The 19,915-nt window shown below is 39.3% G+C and overlaps 1 protein-coding gene across 1 annotated transcript in view; it reads right to left on the bottom strand.

Annotated features, from left to right (window-relative positions):
* The window catches only part of TRPM3 (transient receptor potential cation channel subfamily M member 3), a 297,803-nt gene that overhangs the window by 106,279 nt on the left and 171,609 nt on the right, over positions 1-19,915 (bottom strand). The gene's annotated exons all lie outside the window — the stretch shown is intronic.

The following is a 19,915-nucleotide window of genomic DNA, read 5'->3' as shown; positions in this document are numbered from 1 at the left end:
AACACAGTCAGTTGTTATACCAAGAAGACCTGCTCCAACACTCTCCAATCCACCTCCTCTTCCTGAAAAGTAGACCTGGCTGTATAGCGCGGGTTCTCAAACTTGGCAGTATTGCCAATTTGAGCAGGATAATTATACTGTCTTATGCGTTGTAGAATATTTAGTTCCATCTCTGGACTTAACCCAACAGATGCCAATATCACCTCTGCCACCAAGTCATGACAATCAAAAATGCCCCCAGGGGTAAGGAAGACACTATTAACCTGATCGCTGCTCTACAGTTTTTCTAGTCAAGGTGTGGCCCCTGGGGCAGCAGCAGCCGCATCACCTGGGCGCTTGTTAGAGATGCAGAACCTCAGGCCCCACCCAACCTACTAAATAAGAATCTGTACTCAACAAGATCGCAGGTGATTGCTGTGCATGTTGATGTTTGAGAAGCGTTGCTCTACAATATACGTTGTTTCTGCTGGCCAATCACAGGTTTCAAGGATTTGAATTGTATATTGCATCGTGATGGTGTCCTCACCAACTAGTGAGCCAGCTTTAACACTCTACTGAAAAAGAGTTAAGATCTTTTAAGAGAAAGGCAAAAAAGTGGCTGAGGTTTACTTTGATTTGTGAGTATAAACCACTGAATAACTTCTCAGTTTCCCATTTTTCTCCATGCTCTGTCACTAGAGCTGCACTAAGTACAGGCAACTTTTTATTTTTAGATTTACTTATTTTTTTATAGAGCTTCCAGGTGGTGCTAAGAACCTGCCTGCCAGTGCAGGAGACATAAGAGACATGGATTTGATCCCTGGGTCAGGAAGATCCCCTGGAGAAGGAAATGGCAACCCACTCCAATTTTCTGGCCTGGAGAATCTCATGGACAGAGAAGCCTGGCAGGCTACAGTCCATGGGGTCACAAAGAGTCAGACACGACTGAAGTGACTTAGCGAGTTTATTTTATGTTTGGTTGTGTTAGGTCTTTGTTGCAGTGCATGGGCTTCTCACTCTGGTGTTTCTTTTGTTGTGGGGCATGGGGCTCTCGGCACCCAGCCTCAGTAGTTGCGGCTCACAGGCTTAGGTGCACTTAGGCATAGGGATCTTCCCAGATCAGGGGTTGAACTAGTGTCCCTTGCATTGTAAGGCAGATTCTTAACCCCTGAACCACCAGGGAAGCCCCTATACGTGACTAATCTAAATTAATTAAAATTAAGTAAAATTAAAACCTTAACTCCTCACCCATCCTAGCCACACTTAAAATGCTCAGTAGCCACGTGTGCTGGTGGCCTTTGAATTGGAGTGTGCAGATACAGAACAGTTCCAGCATCACAGCAATGGTCTACTGCGACAGAGCTGGTCTAGGTCAATGCACCCTGTCCAAAAATGCAAACTGCCAAGCAGCTGGATGTGAGACTGAGGATGGTTCGGTGGAGAGAACACTGGGTTATAGTCAGAGGATCTGAGTCTGCTGTTTGCTGCTGTGTGGCACTGGACCTCTCTAAACCATTGTTTTATCGTTTGTAAATAGGGACAATAAGAGTTATCCTGTTTACCCAGCTGAGATGTGAGACTGAAATGAGATCATATAAATGAACTCACATGCAAACAGGGTTATTTCAATTCATTGATATCTTTGGTGTGTTGGGCATGAGACATCCCTAAACATGCTCCCGACTTCATGCTGCTGGATGTCCTCCTGTACCATCAGGGGAGCAGCATAAAGAGATAACACTCTCACCTGGCTCAGATATTTTGGATTGCAAATTTGGCACATTCACATGTTATCATATGTAAAGTCCCAAATAATCCTTGGAATTGGGTCTTACTGTCTCCATTTGACAGATGATACTGAGGTCCAGAGAAGTTAAAGATCAAACAGCTACCAACAGAGAGGAAACAGAATAAACATTCATAATGCCAGCGGTGAGATTCAGAGTCACTGCTGATTCTGATGTTTGTGAAGGAAGGAGGGACAGAAAATGCTGATGTTGCCCATTCCTCTGGGTTCTTTGGCAGCAGAAGCCCAAAGCAAGAAGCTGGGGATATGGCTGCTGTATCAGTGATTCCCAGTCTCTGCTGTACATTAGGATCACATGTGAATCTTTTAAACCATCCCTCTGCCTAGGTCACACCCCAAACCAATGATATCATAGTGCCTTGCGTGGCAAACTAGGTGCTGATAATTTTTAAGTTCTCCAGGTATTTTCAATGTGCAGCAGAATTTTGGGAAAACTATGCTACATGCTTCTTTTCCCTGCTTACCCTGACCTCTTCCCTCTGGGCTTTGAGATAATGATGTGAAGAACTAGGCAAGTGTTCTCTAGATGAGCCCTTCTCAAATTTGATCATGCATACAAATAAACTGGAGAGCTTTTTAAAACACAGATTCTTGGGCCCCACCTCTAAAGATTCTGATTTAGTAGGTCTGGGGGTGGGACACGAGTTTCTGATTTCTAATTAGCTCCCAGGTGATGCTGCTGATCTAGGGCCACCCTTTGAATAACAAGGCCCTAGAGAGCTTTGGTGCTGTGTTCCCTTCACAAGTCAAAGGGTATTTCTGATTCTGCTGTCCAGACATTGATGGGTTCAGTAGAAATCACATACTTGTACTAAATTAATTAGGAATTATACTAATTGGACTGATTAATATTAATTCAATTTACATAGGGATTTTTTCCATTAAGAAAAGTATTTCTTGTCTCCTCAGACAACGGCAGGAACTGTAAGCTCATACCAGGGTAACTGACATAAATAAGCAATAAATAGGAATATGTCAGAATGTACTGTCAATATTTTGAAGGAGAATAAAAAGTGAAGGCTCATTGGAATTGCATTTGGAAAAGCAGCACTTCATGCTACCTCCAGGTAAGGAAGCTTAGCTGCTCTGTTGGTCCTTGCTGACCCGCTGTAATGGTTTAATCATTTCCTTTGCCATTTGTATGTCACCCACGTCAATAGTAGTCACACAAATCTGAAGAAGAACACATAGCAGGAAGCAGTCATTGAGGTCAACATAAGCTGCCTGAATGTAATTGGATAAGTGTCAAATGAAAGCATGAAACTGATGAGTCTTGACTTCAAAAATTGAAAATATATCACTCAGGAACAGTCCTACATGACAGTTTGGATCAGTGGTTCTCAACTAGGGTAACCAACCATCCTAGTTTGCCTGGTACTGTCACAGAAATTTCTACATCCTGGGAGATGCCTTAGTCCTGCACAAACCTGGATGGCTGGTCACTCTAATCTCAACCGCGGTTGTACACTGAAATTTTCTGGAGAGTTTTAAGGAATCATGCCTGTGATGCCTCCTCAGAGACTCTGATTTAACTGGCCCTGGGCATCGCAGTTTTTAAAAGTTTTAAAAGAGCTTTTAAGAACTAGAGGTTCTTATCCTTATCTACACATTAGAACTGTGAAGACAAGGTTAAGAACCTCGAGTCTAAATAACACATCATCATTCATTCACTCATTCGTTTGCTTATTCATTTATTTATGCATTCAAAGATACTGACTTCATGCCTTCACATATGGCAACCACTATGCCAGTATGAAGACCAAGGTGAATAAGACAAAATTCTTCATCCCAAGAGCCTATATTCTAGAGATGAAGAGAAGTCTATAGTTAAATACCCTATTTAATGCCATCATACACTTACCTGCTCAACAGATATTTACCGAATAACTTTGGTGCCAGAGACTGTTTAGCACTGAATGTCTGATAGTGAACAAGATAGCTAAGGTCACTCTTTTCTACTTACTTTTACTACTGGAGGTGTAACACTCAGAAAATAGATAAATAAACAAACTGTTAAACAGTATACTTTCAGAATGTATAAGTGCTATGAAGGAACAGTGTGATTCCCAGGTTATATGGGACCTATGTATACATAAAAAGTTTGAGTTATTCCAAATAAATGTGGCAGTACCATTCAGGTGACCCATTTCACATGACCCCAGGACAAAAGTAGTGTACCAGTCAGCTGGAGTGATCTGCTGGCTAGGCTGCCCTCCTGAAACCAGGGCTGGACATGGAGCCATTGGATACTTCACAGCACAACTCTGAGAGTTCTTTGGGGCATCTGATTGACCCCGTGTAAGAAATAGAAGTTTCAAAAATGCCCTGAAGTATTGAAATTGGTCTGGGGTCTATGCAGGTCTGGTATGGGCTCAGTGCCCACCCTCTCTCCCCCTCCTGCCTATCATACTGCAGCCCTGGTTGGTGCTGGATCCCAGGTGACCATGGAGAAGGCCCTTTAAAACACAGGTCTAAGGACGGTACTGATAATGATCAGGGTGGTGGAGCTGCTCTGTTAAAATGAGTGAACAGGAGACTTGCCTGAGAGTAATAATACTTGAACAAAGACCTAAATGATTAGAAAAAGCCATCATATGAAGAATGGGCAGGGACTGGGGGAGACATTCTAGGAAGAGGAAACATCAAGTGCAAAGGCCCTGCTATAGAAATGAATACAAGCAAGTATAAGAATTAAAATATGGTTTTATTATTTCCTCTTTTTTCAGGTGATCAGGGAGGATTTAAATGCATGATTAATGGCCACATGTGGTTTTAGGGGATTAGTTCACTAGAACAAATGAGATGAGGAAAGGTATTCTAGCCAAGGGAATAGCGTATGCAAAGACTGGGGAGTTAAATAGCTCAGTGAATTTGGAAAATTGATGGGAAGACACTGAAGATTCAACGTTTGGGGTATAGTATAAGTTAGAAGCAGAGAAAGATGGAGCTAGAATAGGAGGACTTATAAATGATATGGAGTTTTGTTTTATCCTTAAGTCATACAGAAACCACGGGAGGACTCTGTATCAGAAACAACGCAGTACGATTTATGTCTTAGGAAAATCACTTTGGGAGAAGTGTGAAGAATGGATTGGAAGAGCATTGGGATAGAGCGAAGAGAGGCTGTTAGGAAAGTTTTGCAATATTCTAGGAAAGGTATAATGAGAATCTGAAGAGGCATCTTTGATGGAGGGAAATTTAGAAAGCAAAATTGATAGGCTTTGGTGAAATTTAAAGTGGGAGGCAAGAGAGAAAGAGAAGTAAAAGGTGATCACCTTGTCTCTAGCTTGGAAGCCCAACTGAGATTGGCAATGCAAGATTAACACAAGCATTTGGGGGCAGAAAAATCCATTCTTGTATATGTTGAGCTTAAAATGCCTGTGGTATATCCAGGTGGAAATGATCAGAGGCCACTAGATATTGAGGTCTGGGGCAGGGCAAGGGTCAGGCCTGGAGAAAGAGAATTGGGGAATATTAGCATGAAGGTGCGGAGAAGGCAATGGCACCCCACTCCAGTACTCTTGCCTGGAAAATCCCATGGACGGAGGAGCCTGGTAGGCTACAGGCCATGGGGTCGCCAAGAGTTGGACACGACTGAGTGACTTCACTTTCACTTTTCACTTTCATGCATTGGAGAAGGAAATGGCAGCCCACTCCAGTGTTCTTGCCTGGAGAATCCCAGGGATGAGGGAGCCTGGTGGGCTGCCGTCTATGGGGTCGCACAGAGTCGGACACGACTGAAGCGACTTAGCAGCAGCAGCAGCAGCAGCAGCAGCAGCATGAAGGTGACAAGAAGAGTGCAGAGGATGGGTAAATGAATAACAGTAATACTTAAAAAGTATGAAAGTACAGCAACTTTTTAGAAAGAAGCACAAAATAAAACAAACCCCCCCAGAAGGATAGGAAGAGAACTAGTGGTGACAGTGTCCTAAACTATGGAAGAGAGGTTCTCAAGAAAGAGGGAATGGTCAATAGGGCAGAGGTGGCAAAGAGGGCAAGTGAAAAAGACTGGCCTTCCTTTTCCATAATTCTTCTCATTACTGGGAACCAGCTTATGTATCTATTAGTCTGGTACTTATTTCCTTTACCAGGATGTCTATAGGAGGTCAGGGACTGCGCCTCCTTTATTCACTGTTGTATTCTCAGAGTTCAGAACAGGGCTTGGCACATAATAGATGTTGAATGACTATTTGTTGAATGAATAAATGAACCCAAAAGTGAGCACTGGATTTGTCGATTAAGAAGTCCTTGATGAAATCAGCTGTGTACCTTCAGTAGCGAGTGGGAATGGAAGCATGTACCCAAACTCTTCCCTCAAGGAAACTGCAATCTAATAAGAATGAAGGTAGAATGAGAAAAAAGGACAGATATGACCAATATGCAAATCACTATATCAAAGGACACGGCGGTAAGTGCTGTGAAATCTATACAAGTAGGTCCAGGGCACTTGTTGTCAGTTGAGTCAGAGCCACCTTAAGGAGGAAGTAGAATTTGCTGAGAGAGGGGATGGATGAAGGAGACTTGAACAAATGGAGTTTGTGGTAGGCTGACGGTGCCCTCACCTCTTAAAGATGTCAATGTCCTGATCCTGGGAACCAGTGAAGCTGTTACTTTATATGGCAGATGAATTTTGTAGCTGTGATTAAGTTAAGATTTTGAGATGGGGAGATTGTCCTGGATTATCTGGTGGGCCTAACGCAATATAATCACAAGAGTTCTTATAAGAGGAACACAAGGGGATCAAAGTAGTAGCAGGATATGTGAAGACGAAAGCAACAAGTTGGATTGATGTAAGATTGATGCCAGGCAAGAACCACAAGTAAAGGAATGAAGACAGCCTCTGGAAGCTGAAAAAGGCAAGGGCATGATTCTCCTCTGAAGCCTCTAGAAGGAATATAACCCTGCTAACATCTTAATTTTAGACTTCTGGCCTCCAGAATTATGAGTAAATTTTGCTATTTCAAGCCACTAAGTTTATGATAATTTGGTATGGTATCAATTCTCAGATTTTAACATGCATATGATACATCTAGGGATCTTGTTTAAATGGTAATTCTGACTCAGTTGATCTACCGTGGAGCTCGCCGTTATGTTTCTCTAGACAGCATGCGTTAGTTCTCTATTGTGATCATGATAAAATTAGTGCGTGTACATGCACCTTCTCTCCCTTTCCTTTCCTCCACCGTCCAATCTTAGAATATTAGGTTATGTTATACTCTGTGCTGTCAAATACGATTACATTTCTTTTTACTAATACTTGAGTTGTGTCTTAAGCTATATTCCTTAGGCAAAAGGAACATTATATTATACTGGGCAAAAAGCCAAGCAATTCTACCTTCATCCTTTTTTCCTTCACTCAATTTTTTTGTTGCTGTATTATTTCTACCTTGTTATGGAAGTAATATTTATATTCCTGTCTGTTACTCAAATTCCTATTTTTATCTTAGTTCTATTAGAATTTAGTATCAATGCTCACAGTGATTTTACCAACCAAACATCTCTTGGTTGGTAGCTTGAATTCTCTAATATTTTTTTGAAGAGGAATTTGAGAGAAAAGTATTTCCAAAGTTCTAGACTGTTTTGTTTTTTTAGTAGTCATTACAGTTGAATGACATCGGTTCAATATAAAATCTGTTCCCCTGTTGTCTCCTGGCATTGAATGATACTGAAAGAAGGTCTGAAGCCAGCTTGATTTTCACCTCATAAAAGACTTGATTATTTTTCCTGGAGACCCAAAGTAGCTTTTATTTTTCTTTGAAGTTCAGTCACTTTACTAGGATTTTAAGTGTGGGTGTTGAAGATTCTGAGTCCAATTTTTTTTTCCCCCTGGCATAAAGTGGCCCTTTCAATATCCAGATCAGGGTTTTAAAATTCTTTAATAAAAAATTATTAAATTATATTTTTAAATTATGTAATTATATTTCAAAGTATTTGTTTTGATCCATTATTTTGGTTTTCTTCTCTGGAGTCACCAGTTATGTTTATGTTGGATCTATCTTCTATAAATATAACTTCTCTTTAATCCCAATTAACTCTATTAATTTAATTTCATTTTTGTTTCCCTCATTTCTAGTCTTTGTGTTCAGCACTAGGTTTTTCAAAATGTATATTTGATCTTGTACTGTTTCCCATTTCTTCTGCAATTCTGTGATCATTTTATTCCCACCCCCGCCCCCCCACTTCACTCCTGAGCACTTGATCTCCTCTTGCTACCTGACTACTCTCACCTGAATTTTGGTATTCCAGCTCTGAAGTATTTCTTCATGGATAAGTGCTTCATTGAGATTTAATTTTTTTAGGGTTCATGGTAAAATATTTATTCATAATGTTCATCTGTTCCCCAAAAACATTTTTTTTAGAGTAATTAGTCTTCTGTGAACACATTTTGCTCTTTTGTTATTTTTTTCTTAGAATCTATCTCTATGCTAATTCCTTTTTTGTGTTTATCATTTAGTGAGTTGGGTCATAAAAGGTCCAGAGTAGCACTGAAGGTTAGTTAGTATTTGCAGCTGGAAGGTTTTCTTCCCAGCGTCACTAAAGGAAAATTCCCTCGGGTTATCTGATTAATTCTGTATGTGGCTCATCTCCTCAATTCATATGTACTAAATCAGGATCGGGAGAGTCTCCTACCACTGTCCAACTCACTCTCGTTCTTACACTTTCTATTCTAGACAAAGGAAAGAACTTTGTACCTTAGGGTGTTCCTCAAACCTAGTAATTACAATTTTGTTGGTGCTTTCTGAGGACTGCCACCGCTGGTTTCTCTCACCCCAGCTTTTACCCTTTCCTCCCACAGATGCCCCACATATACAGATAGTTTGGAATCTTTCCTAGTTCACCAAAAATGGAGTTTCCTTATTGTTTTCTTCCTCTTTCATTATTGATTTTTGAAGCTTTCTAGGAAAAAAAGAGAATGATAAATTTATGTTGCCTTGCCTATACTGGAAGTCCTGAAGGATTTTATAGGTACAAGAGTGTTCTGATCAGATCTTTGCATTCCAAACTGAAGTATAGAAGATGGACAAGAATATGTTCACTAAGAAGCAGGAAGATTCCTTAAAAGGCCATTGTAATAATTCAGGTCAAAAGTCCTGAAGGCCTAACGATGCTAAGCAAGGAAGGAAAAGAAGGAATAGACATGAAAGATATTATGGTGGCTAAAATGCCCAAAATTAGCAAGAATTTGCATTAGCAAGAGAAAAAAACTTGATGAAGGCTCTGAACCTTGATAATCAAAAGGATGGCTGCTATGTGAACATAAATGGTAGAAATCAGCTTTGGGGGGAAAGAATATTTTTATTTATTTCTATTTATGCTCATGACAATTAATTTGATTGAATTTGACAACCAAAGGAGTTATCCATTAGACAATTAGAAAAGGGAGCAGAGAGGGAAGTTAGGGTTGGAGGTGAATCTGGAGATTATTCATGTAGATATGTGATTTAAAGTCATGGTACTTTTTACATTTGACAGAAGGCAGAGTGAACAAGTAAGAGGGTCTAATGAAGGAGATAATGGAATGGTAAGAAAGGTAGAATATTCAGTATTTCGGACATCAAGGAACATAAAAACAAATATATACATCCAAAGAATGTTCAAACTACCACACTTGCACTCATTTCATATGCTAGCAAGGTAATGCTCAAAGTCCTTCAAACTAGTTATCAGTCTTTTATTGCTTCTGGATTTGAATCATAATTAGAAAGTATTGCTCCCCACCCATCCACGTTCTCTTCTAATACTTGTATGGTTTCAATTTTATGCATTGAAGTCTCTGATCCATTTAGAGTTATTCTGATGTGTAGTGTGAGATATGGACCCAATTTCATATTTTTCCAAATGGCTATCTAGTTGTCCCAACAGCATTTATTTAAAACTCCATATTTTCCCCCAGCAAATTGGAGTGTCACCCTTATACAGAAGTATTAACTTGGGAGGTGATTTTGATATTTTTATAATGTTGAGTCATCTTATGCAAGAAGAAGAAGTATCTTTATTGAAACTGTGTTTGTGTCTTTCAGTAGTTTTTAAGAGTTTTCTTTCCATAGACCTTGTACATTGCTTGTTAAATTTATTTCTAAGTATTTTACCTTTTTGTTGTTGCTGTTACAAATGGGGCTCCTCTTTCCTTATATCTTATTATTATTGTTTGTAAGAGGGTGGTTTATTTTTGTTGTCTTTATATCCTGTTATCCTACAGATTTGTTATATTGTTTGTTTTTATCATTGTTTATCATTGCTTCTCTTGGGTTTTCTATATATATCATCATATATAATCTTCATACAGAGATAGCTTTACTTTTTCATTTTTTAATTTTTAAAATTAAGAGTATAGTTGATTTACAGTGTTGTATTAGTTTCTACTGTGCAGCAAAATGAGTCAGTTATACATACACATATATTCACTCTTTTTCTGTATCTGTTTTCTCCTGTCTAATTGCATGGGCCAATACCTACAATATTAAATAGTGTTAAATAGCTAAAAAAAAAAAAAAAAAAAAGAAATTCCAGATGTATAAGCTGGATTTAGAAGAGGCAGAGGAACCAGAGATCAAATTGCCAACATCCACTGAATCACAGAAAAAGCAAGGGAATTCCAGAAAGACATTTACTTCTGCTTTATTGACTATGCTAAAACCTTTGACTGTGTGGATCACAACAAACCGTGGAAAATTCTTAAACAGATGGGAATACCAGACCACCTTACCTGCCTCCTGAGAAACCTGTATGCAGGTCAAGAAGCAACAGTTAGAACCAGATATGGAACAACAGACTGGTTCCAAATTGGGAAAGGAGTACATCAAGGCTGTATATTGTCACCCTGCTTATTTAACTTACATGCGAAGTATATCATGTGAAATGCCAGGCTGGATGAAGCTTGAGCTGTGATCAAGATTGCCAAGAGAAATATCAATAACTTCAAACATGCAGATGACACCACCCTAATGGCAGAAAGTGAAGAGGAACTAAAGAGCCTCTTGATGAAGGTGGGTTGTAAATAGAAGTGTGGACTCTCTTTGGGAGAGTTTACAAATTTAAAAGGTTAGGTGAGTCATCTGACTTGGATACTTACGTATGATCTTGCTTGATGGTCTTGGTGGTGGGAGGAGGGGTCAGGAGGTACTGACCTTGCAGTGTTTCAGTGCCATGATTCTGTGACGTATAGGATGATGACGCCTATCCCTATATCGGTCAATCAACATTTCTTTTTGCTAGGGTCTTTGGGCCTTTCCTTGTCTTATCTAAAGAATCTTGCCTGAATTAAATATCGTTCTCAGGGATTCTATTCATTTCTATCAATTTACTCTACCTGTAAGTTTTGCAACTAAATGCAATATGATCTTACCCATCCATTCAAAGACTTCAGATTTTCTGCCTACATGGAAACCACAAAGGAGGAAGGAAAGTGGCTGAAAGGCCCTGCCATGTGACTTGATTGCTAGGATACACCTTCACTTATCTCCCAGAGCAAAGACATCACCTACCCTGGTGAGCCTCTCTTAGGAATGTGGCTGCTACATTGAAAAAAAAAAAAATTAAAGGCTTGAAACATAAAAAGTATGTGAAGTCTGTGGACAATCTATTCTTTGCTCTATTTTCTTGCTCTGAATGATAACTATCTCCTCTTGGTAAAAATAACTTTAGGTAGACTCCCAGGAGAAAGTTAAAAGGACTCAGGAAAGATTGGATTGACTTCAGCTGATGAAATTCAGAGTTGGCTTATAAAAGGAAACCAGGCAGCTGAGTGAAAGAGTCCTTTTGTGGGAAGATGGGCATTTGGTTTTTGATTTATCTTTAGTTAATAAGAGAGAGAATAATAACTAATGTTTCTTTCATGTTTAGCTTGTGCCAGGGACTGTTTCTAAATGTTAAAGTATTGAATTCTCACAACAAATGCTGAGGCTCCATTATCCCCATTTTACAGATGAGGAAACAGAGGCATAGAAACTTGTCCAAGGTGAGAAGGCTCGTTTGTTCAGAGATTAGATTCAAACTCAGATAATCTAGTTTTAAGAGCTGAGTATTTTTCCTGATTCATAGAAATTTTAAAAGTTTTATGAAACTCATCAGATCTACAACAAAAAAGGAAATAGGCAAACAGGCTTTTGCTTCCTCTATCACAAAATAACCCACATTGCATTAATGAAAGAAGCCAGAATATTCTCTAATGCCCTATGATTAGGACCAAAATTGCTGGTTAAACGTTATCTAAAATTCACATACCGACTTTTAATATTATTATTATTATTATTTTTTTTGGTTGGTCAAGCCATATGGGCTTAAAGTTTTATTTATTTAAAAAAATTTCCCCCAGTTATACTGAGATATGATTGACATTAATGTCAATATTAGTTTTAGGTGTACAATATAAATTTACCCTCATATAGTTACACATTTTTTTCTGTGATGAGAACTTTTAAAATCTATTCTAATTAGCAACTTTCAAATGTAAAATAGAGCACTGTTAACTAAAGTCACCATGCTCTACATCGCCTCCCAAGAACTACTTATAACTGGAAGTTTACACCTTTTGACCACCTTCACCCATTTCACCTACTCCCAACTCCCACTCTGGGCTGAAATTCTTGATGTCTTCATTTCACTGCCTCTAAGGACAGCCTTTAGAGAAGAGAGCTGGATCCCAGCTGTTTTCGTTTACTGAACAGATTTTTATTGAATTCCAATTCTCTGCCAGCCTTTCTATTAGGCCCTGGGGAAATAAGGTTGGACCAAAGTTTCTACTCTCAAAGGAAATATATATATATTTATAATAAATATAAATAAATACATATATGTAATCTGCATTCTCCTTTGGGTTCTATTAGTTAGTCTTTGCTTTGGATGGAGTCCTTAGAAGACTACATGATAGTCTAGGCCAGTTTCCGAAGTGACTCAAAATGAATTCAGAGTTCTTCTTTTCCTTTGGAACAGTAAAGATTGGTTCTAAATTGGGCTCCATCCACTGTATCCTACCAGGCCCATTCGTTTTAATTATCCCACCTTGATTGCCACCCCTTCCTGATAGTCATAAAGAGGAGATCTCCATTTGAAACAGATATGCTTCAGCAGGACCCTATCAACCCTTTCCCTCTGAGTCCACTACCTGCCTTTTGTTTGTAGAAAGACTTTAGTCAAAGAATAAACTTAAACAGAGAAGTGGGAAAATGCAGAAGCAAAGAAAAACTGTCAAACAGGACAAACTAATAAAAGTTTAGTCATTAAGTAAAGTCAAGGACCCTGTAGATCATATTTGGAGCCATGTCTTTTGGGCTGTTTTGTACATAATGAAACCCCCACCAGGTGGAAGAAACTACATGATGACCAGACTACAGCCATGACATAAGCTGCCACAATTCCAGGAACTGCCCTCAAGGAAATGGTAACAAACCGATCTGGAAATTGAAGACTAACTGTACTAAAAACAATCAATTTCAAGATGACTGTCAGAGCTGACTGTGCTGTTTCTGCATGTAACCCCCTCCCTCTACCAATAAAAGCTCTTGTCCACTGATTGTCAGTTGAGGGGGAGTTAGCATTTGGGAAAACTGCTCAATGTTCTATGATAACCTAAATGGGAAAATAATTTGAAAAAGGAAAAAGACAAAAAAGTCATCTTAATTTTAAATTCCTCTGAAAAAATAATTGGCATACTATTTATTGTGGATTTCTCTAGGCTATCTGTTTGATATAATAAGCTTAGCATTCTGAACTGCAGAGGCGCATTTCAAGTACAACTTTCCCTGAACCCATCAGTCTCTTTCATTTGTGCTTTTTTAGCAATTTGTTTACATTTTACATTGGGGTGTGTACTCTACCATATTTTAAGACTTTGAAGATTTTGCAGCACTTTATAACTTATAGTAGGTGCCCTAGTGATCAGCTAACATATCCCTGATACTACCCGAGGAGCTGGGAAAAATTACTTATTCTTCCCAAGACTGAGTTTCTTTGTGTAAGACAAGGTCAACAATATCTCCCTCAAGGGACTGAGGATTAAAAAGAATAATATATGAAAAAAAATGCTTTGTTAAATTAAAGCACTGTGCAAATATTTTGAGTGTCTTACATATTCCCAACCATACATTTACCAGATTAATAATAATATTTTAATAATTTTGTCATGGTAATAATGCTATTGCCATGCAGATGCTCCTGGATGAACAATTACCAGACAGACTTACTACTGTTTCTACTGTGGTCGATGTGAATGATTATAAATGAATTTTCATAAAAGGGATACCAACTATAAAATAAAACAGTAAGTCTCAGAATTAAGTACTGATAGTCCCTAAATTATCAGGGGCTTACCCCAAAAAGATGTCCTTTTCATTATAGGGGACTGGAATGCAAAAGTAGGAAGTCAAGAAACACCTGGAGTAACAGGCAAATTTGGCCTTGGAATACGGAATGAAGCAGGGCAAAGACTAATAGAGTTTTGCCAAGAAAATGCACTGGTCATAACAAACACCCTCTTCCAAGAACACAAGAGAAGACTCTATACATGGACATCACCAGATGGTCAACACCGAAATCAGACTGATTATATTCTTTGCAGCCAAAGATGGAGAAGCTCTATACAGTCAGCAAAAACAAGACCAGGAGCTGACTGTGGTTCAGACTGTGAACTCCTTATTGCCAAATTCAGACTTAAATTGAAGAAAGTAGGGAAAACCACTAGACAATTCAGGTAGGACCTAAATCAAATCCCTTATGATTATACAGTGGAAGTGAGAAACAGATTTAAGGGACTAGATCTGATAGATAGAGTGCCTGATGAACTATGGAATGAGGTTCGTGACACTGTACAGGAGACAGGGATCAAGACCATCCCCATGAAAAGAAATGCAAAAAAGCAAAATGGCTGTCTGAGGAGGCCTTACAAATAGCTGTGAAAAGAAGAGAAACGAAAAGCAAAGGAGAAAAGGAAAGATATAAACATCTGAATGCAGAGTTCCAAAGAGTAGCAAGAAGAGATAAGAAAGCCTTCTTCAGCGATCAATGCAAAGAAATAGAGGAAAACAACAGAATGGGAAAGACTAGAGATCTCTTGCGAAAATTAGAGATACCAAAGGAACATTTCATGCAAAGATGAGTTCGATAAAGGACAGAAATGGTATGGACCTAACAGAAGCAGAAGATATTAAGAAGAGATGGCAAGAATACACAGAAGAACTGTACAAAAAAGATCTTCACAACCCAGATAATCACGATGGTGTGATCACTGACCTAGAGCCAGACATCCTGGAATGTGAAGTCAAGTGGGCCTTAGAAAGCATCACTACGAGCAAAGCTAGTGGAGGTGATGGAATTCCAGTTGAACTATTCCAAATCCTGAAAGATGATGCTGTGAAAGTGCTGCACTCAATATGCCAGCACATTTGGAAAACTCAGCAGTGGCCACAGGACTGGAAAAGGTCAGTTGTCATTCCAATCCCAAAGAAAGGCAATGCCAAAGAATGCTCAAACTACCGCACAATTGCACTCATCTCACATGCTAGTAAAGTAATGCTCAAAATTCTCCAAGCCAGGCTTCAGCAATATGTGAACTGTGAACTTCCTGATGTTCAAGCTGGTTTTAGAAAAGGCAAAGGAACCAGAGATCAAATTGCCAACATCCACTTGATCATGGAAAAAGCAAGAGAGTTCCAGAAAAGCATCTATTTCTGCTTTATTGACTATGCCAAAGCCTTTGACTCTGTGGATCACAATAAACTGTGGAAAATTCTGAAAGAGATGGGAATACCAGACCACCTGATCTGCCTCTTGAGAAATTTGTATGCAGGTCAGGAAGCAACAGGTAGAACTGGACATGGAACAACAGACTGGTTCCAAATAGGAAAAGGAGTACATCAAGGCTGTATATTGTCACCCTGCTTATTTAACTTATATGCAGAGTACATCATGAGAAACTCTGGACTGGAAGAAACACAAGCTGGAATCAAGATTGCTGGGAGAAATATCAATAACCTCAGATATGCAGATGACACCACCCTTATGGCAGAAAGTGAAGAGGAACTCAAAAGCCTCTTGATGAAAGTGAAAGTGGAGAGTGAAAAAGTTGGCTTAAAGCTCAACATTCAGAAAACGAAGATCATGGCATCTGGTCCCATCACTTCATGGGAAATAGATGGGGAAACAGTGTCAGACTTTATTTTTCTGGGCTCCAAAATCACTACAGATGGTGACTGCAGCCATGAAATTAAAAGACGCTTACTCCTTGGAAGAAAAGTTATGACCAACCTAGATAGCATATTCAAAAGCAGAGATATTACTTTGCCAACAAAGGTCCGTCTAGTCAAGGCTATGGTTTTTCCTGTGGTCATTTATGGATATGAGAGTTGGACTGTGAAGAAGGCTGAGCGCTGAAGAATTGATGCTTTTGAACTGTGGTGTTGGAGGAGACTCTTGAGAGTCCCTTGGACTGCAAGGAGATCCAACCAGTCCATTCTGAAGGAGATCAGCCCTGGGATTTCTTTGGAAGGAATGATGCTGAAGCTGAAACTCCAGTACTTTGGCCACCTCATGCGAAGAAGAGTTGACTCATTGGAAAAGACTCTGATGCTGGGAGGGATTGGGGGCAGGAGGAGAAGGGGACAACAGAGGATGAGATGGCTGGATGGCATCACTGACTCGATGGACGTGAGTCTGCGTGAACTCCGGTAGTTGGTGATGGATAGGGAGGCCTGGCATGCTGCGATTCATGGGGTCGCAAAGAGTCGACACGACTGAGCGACTGATCTGATCTGATCTGATCTGTGTAAATATTGTTGTTATTTCCTCATGTCCTAATAACATATGCAAATAGAAAGGACAAACAAAATTATATGGCTTATGATTAACAAGGTAAAGCATCTATTTCCTTCTTTTTGCCAACCTACTTAAACAAATGTGTTTTCTGCTTTCTACAATAAAAGAAGTCATTACTTTACAAAAGTTACCCATTAACATGTTAAAATACTTTATAAAAGTGTTCCTGTATTATGTACAATATGCAAAACTGAGGAATGTTATCAGTGTAAGACGGAGTAAAAGAAAAGGAAAACATTATATTGGGTTATTCTGCTTGCTTGTGATATGACAAACGAAATCATTTACATAGCCATGTAAGTAAAATAGGTTTTTTTTTTTCTTTTGGCCATGTAGAGGCATGTGGGATCTAAGTTTCCCAAACAGGGATCCAACCCATGACTCCTGCATTGGAAACATGCAGTCTTAACCACTGGACTGCCAGGGAAGTCCCAGTAGAAAAATGTGCATCTTCCACATTGTAATTTTTAGCAGGAATCTAAAGAAATGTATACCTCGGAATTCTGGGACATTTTCTGGAATTATTGCGTTGATGATTTCCTACCAGTTCTTTCTTTCTTTTTTTTACTCATTCTCTTTCTTCGAGAACGATATAATCCAGGGACTATTTTGCAGTTTATTTTTACTAAGGTTATGCATACACAGAGTTTAGAGTCATCCATCCTACAAGATTTGTTAGAAAATATCACGAATCTGATCATCCCAATCCTCCTTCTCCAGAGGCAACCACTTCTTGTAGCTGATTACTTTGGTCCTCTGTGGAAGCTGGTCTCTGAAGATGGCTTCCACGGAACTGTACCTTCCAGTATTCACAGTAAATCTGGGCTGGTCTTTTGACACACTTTACCCAATAGAATGCAGCAGAGGTGACACTATGCCAGTCTAAGGCTTGAGCCTTCAGGAGGTCTGGCGGCTCCTGCTTTTACCTCTCATGCCTGGTGCAGAACTCTTGCTTTGAGCCCGCCTTTCACATCATCCAGGGATTTCCAGCACTTCTCACGTGTGGGAGCTCCTGTTTCCTGAGTTTCGTGTTTGCTTTTTTTTCTCTTTCATTTTGGTGGAGCACACCTTACAGTAAAGTACCAAAGAAATGGTTCGTGGGTAGTGAATGTGTTGACAACTTATGCCTGACAATGTCTTTATTCTACGTTTACAAGTAGCTGGTAGATTAATATAGAATTCTAGATTGCAAATAAATGTTCTTCAGAACTTTTAAGGCATTTCACAACAGCCTTCTGCACTGTTGTTCAGAATTCGACATCATCCTAGCTCCTGGTTCTTTGCATGTGACTTGTTTTTCTCTTTGGAAGTTCTTAGAGGTTTTGTTGTTGTTTCCTGTATTATTCAATATCATGATAATCTATCTTAGTGTGGGTTTATTTGTATTCATTGTTCTGGGCACTCAGTGGGTTTTTATCATCTGGTGACCTGTGTTCTGGAGTTCTGGGACATTTTCTGGAATTATGTTAATGATTTCTGACCTTCTGTTCTCTCGTGTTATCTTTAATTCTGTCTGTCCTTTTCTGGGAGAGTTCTCCAACTGTATTTTTAATTCTTCCACTTATTTTTAGTTTGCCATGATCATTTTTAATTTCTAAGGGCTCTTTTTAGTTCTTGAACTAAATATAAGATGCTGTTCATATTTTAATGGTTTAAAGATTTCCCTTGATTTCTCTGAGGGTAGTAATCATAGTTTTGGTGAAGTTTTTTTCTTCCTACATTGGTTCTGTTTGTACCAAATTGCATTTCTCTGTTTATTTGTTTGCATATCTGTCCGCTACGTTAGAGATATATCTTATATGCCTGGTTACAGTTGGACATCTGTTCATACTTAAGAGTGGGTGCTAAAGTGCTGATTGAAAGTCCTGAGCACATGAATGGAAATTATCAACTATGAACCTCATTGTAAGATAAGCTGGTTCCTTAAATGGAGAATCATTTATATTAATATCTTTAGGTCTTTTCTCTTAGGAGGATAAAAGTTTACAAAAAAAGGACCTTTCAGTCCCTTTCGGTCTCCTCTTTGGAGAATGAAGACCCCCGCCCCTCAGCCACTAGCATGCTGGGAACCAAAAGGGGGAGAGGGCTGGGGTTTAGCATCCAATATTTAGCACCCTGCTTTCAGTCTATAGCCTGGCCCTCACCTTTCACCTGCTGTCTCCTGGTGCAGAGAACACATTTTACCCTCTTCAGAGAATATATCTTTGCTTTTTTGTTGGAGAGGAATTAGGAGTAGGCAACAGGATATGGCACTCTGGCTGCTTCTTTTAGAAGACTCCCTGTGCCCCAACTTTCTGGACCTTTTGAGCATACTGAAGTGTAAGTCAGCTTGATATTCAGTTTTTTCTCCATGTGTTATTTTCCATTCTTACGTCTGCTTTTCATATTCCATGTCTAGAAATGGTTTACATCACCTCTGATCACATCTGTTTGATCAAAGCTCCGTCACATGGTCCCAACCTCTCTGCAAGGAAGGCTAGGATGTTAGTCTCCAGTGTGAAGAAAGAAATCAGTGTGGTGAACACAAAATACTTTTTCTGCTCTAGTGCTTTTAATAAATGACCATTTACTCTTGCTTTAGAGGGAATCAGTGTACAGTAACAACAGTAGACTCGTGTTCAGTGAACCATAGTTATCTAGGAATCTATCTGTACATTTTTATGCATCAAAGAAATTTTACTCACTTATTTTTCAGAAGATATAAAAAATGAGGGCAGTCCTTAATATGCAGTCCTGGCCATAGAGGCTTAGGATGCAGAGCAAGTGTTCTGGACTCATAACCTGAGTTCATGTCTAGACTCTATCAATATTTAGCTGTGTGACCTTGGTCGTGGTAGCTTATATGTGCTTCAGTTCCTCAAGTGTGAAATGGGTAATACTGATAGTACCTGTCCCATTGTAGTATTGTGAGGATTACATTAGTTAATGCTTGTACTACAGTAAGTGCCATACTAGTTGTTATTCTTACATTTTAGTTGTACTATAGAAACCATTCATTTTGGAATTATGCTCCTGCCAATCTGCATGGTTATGTAACTCAGAATATTCAATAATTGATTTAACAAATGAGGCTGATTCATTGTTCTCCGGCAAGTTAGGGAAGAAAAGGTACAATTCTGTAGCACTGTGGCCAGTGGGCAATGATGATGTCTTCACAAGCCAAGAGCTGCCAGGGAGCTCTGGGTTTGTAATTAGCTGTGCCCATGCCAATCCTGAGGCCCAAGAGAGCTGCAGAGTAAAAGGTGTTTAGCTTCTGTGTAACAAGGAGCTGAGATGACCACATCTGCCATCAGAACTGGCTGCACGATGTCGGGAAGGAGG

The sequence above is a fragment of the Bos mutus genome, chromosome 8 (assembly GCF_027580195.1).
Source record: "Bos mutus isolate GX-2022 chromosome 8, NWIPB_WYAK_1.1, whole genome shotgun sequence".
Classification (NCBI taxonomy): domain Eukaryota; kingdom Metazoa; phylum Chordata; class Mammalia; order Artiodactyla; family Bovidae; genus Bos; species Bos mutus.
Note: the sequence above shows the minus strand (reverse complement) of the source record. Positions and strands in the feature narration are given on the sequence as shown.